The following is a 2,258-nucleotide window of genomic DNA, read 5'->3' on the forward strand; positions in this document are numbered from 1 at the left end:
ACCACACACAAGAATACACTCAAAATGGATAAATGACTTAAATTTAAGTTGTGAAACCATAAAAATCCTAGAAGAAAACAGGCAGAAAAATCTAAGACATCTGTTGTAATATTTTTGCCTGTATATTTCCTAGAGTAAGGAAAACAAAGGAAAAAATAAACAAATGGGATTACAAAATGCTTCTGCACAGAAAAAAAACAAACAAACTATCAACAAAATGAAGAGAGAATCCACTGTATGGGAGAACATATTCGTCAATAATATATCTGATAAGGGGTTAATATTCAGAAATTTTAAAGAATTTATAAAAGTCAATACCAAAAAACCCAAATAATAAATTAAAAAGGGTAAAGGACTTGAAGAGGACATATTGATACATGAAAAAAAAAAATGCTCAATGGTACTAATCATCAGAGAGATGCAAATTAAAACCACAATGAGATATTGCCACACACCTCCCAGAATGGCTACCAGTAATAAATCAACAAACAACAGGTGCACTTTTGCTGTACATAAAATTTAAATGTAATTCCCATGTAGCAATAAAGTCCACATCTTTGTATAATCTGAAACTTGTATTATGAAACCATTTTCACTGCTTAAAATAGTGAGCCATATTATGTCTTCAAAGTGCATATGTGGCCCTGGCTGGGTGGCTCAAGTAGTTGGATTGTCTTCCTGTGAACCAAAAGGTTTCAAGTTAAATTTCCAGTCAGGGCACATGCAGCTTTGATCCTGGTCAGGGCACATACAGGAGGCACTGATTGATGTTTCTCTCTCACATTGAGGTTTCTCTCTCTCTCTGAAATAAATAAGAACATATCCTTGGGTGAAGATTAGAAAAAGGTGCATTTGTGAAATGTTGGTTTTGATATAAAATAATTTAAAATTTAAATGTTTTAAAATTTATTTTTATACTTGAGTATTATAGATACCCTCGATTTCCACTCCTTGCTCCCTACACCCAGTTCCTGTCTCATAAAATTTAAATTAAGTAGGTTACCATTTTTAATACCAACTAAATATGGTGATCCAATATAGAAAGTTAAATCAATGTTCGAAATAAAGATTCACAGTTTATCTCCTCAGACTTGTCACTAACATTTCACATTATGGTCTTGGTTTTGTTTGTATGCCTCAGATGAATTCAAATTTAAACATAAATCCACTACAGCATAATGTTAATTAGACAGTTTTCCCAAATCTGATAACATCAATGCTAATCTAGTTCTGATGCAATACATACTTCAGGATTGTGGAGAATGGCTTTAGAGAAGTGTTTTTGTTCTTGTAATAATCCAATTAAGGAACAGTTTCAGAAATTGTTGGAAGGTGGGTTATTCTGTAGTAACCACATTTCAGTTGCCATGCAGTTAGTCCAGAAAAAAATCCATTTCAACTTCTGAACAGTTGATTTAGAACACTTGTTTGATAAATATTCAGTTAAACACTTGGATATGAGCTGTTGCCAGGTCAAATTTCTACCACTTATCTTAGAATGTTTCTGAAGACATTCCACACCTTCTGTTAACTCTACACACCTCTGAGCATGGATCACCAATGCTATGATAGACAATGCCAACAGAGAAGGCTTCGCTTAAACAAATATGATCCTGCAGTGGTATGCCTTACACTAAGCTTCTAATCTTTCAAAAGTAAGGTTATTCCTTTTTTTCCACTGTAAGTTCTCTTGAATGAATGGATATACATGCAGACATTGGAAGGCGGAAGTAGCTTTGCCTTTCCAAAACACCTTCTGAAACACAATCTTTTCCATTCCCATCAGACACTTGATAATTTTAGAATAGTAGTTGAAGAGATTAAAAGAGATGGTCTAAACAGAAGCTGGCATTTATGAGAACTAATTGAAGGTTATTTTTTATTTGACTCAAAAAAATTCTTTTAGAAAAATTAAATAAGAAATATTTCAAAACAGCTACTTCTTTAGGCAAACAAATGAATAACCATGCCTCTGTCTGCGAGGAGTTAATCAGAATATATTTGCAATTGCTAAATGCAATTATGACAAAGGACAGTGTGCCTATCAAATAAATAGCTGTTTTCGTTGTCCAGGATCTACCCTTCATCACTTGCTCACTCTCATTGGGGAATCATTTACAGTGACTCAAACTGTGAGTCAGGAAGTAAGAGTCTCCCGGGTGTCACACTAAAAAGACTTGTGAGACTCATAAGCTATAGGGGCTTGATGGATATATAACCTATGGGTTTGAAATAGCACTTTAAAATGGATATATTTT

The 2,258-nt window shown here is 33.7% G+C and overlaps 1 pseudogene; it reads right to left on the bottom strand.

Annotated features, from left to right (window-relative positions):
* Positions 1–1,288: 1,288 nt before the first annotated feature.
* Positions 1,289–2,033, bottom strand: LOC118708066 (annotated as a pseudogene).
* Positions 2,034–2,258: the final 225 nt, after the last annotated feature.

This window comes from Pipistrellus kuhlii, unplaced genomic scaffold, assembly GCF_014108245.1.
Source record: "Pipistrellus kuhlii isolate mPipKuh1 unplaced genomic scaffold, mPipKuh1.p scaffold_m20_p_6, whole genome shotgun sequence".
In the NCBI taxonomy this organism is placed as follows: domain Eukaryota; kingdom Metazoa; phylum Chordata; class Mammalia; order Chiroptera; family Vespertilionidae; genus Pipistrellus; species Pipistrellus kuhlii.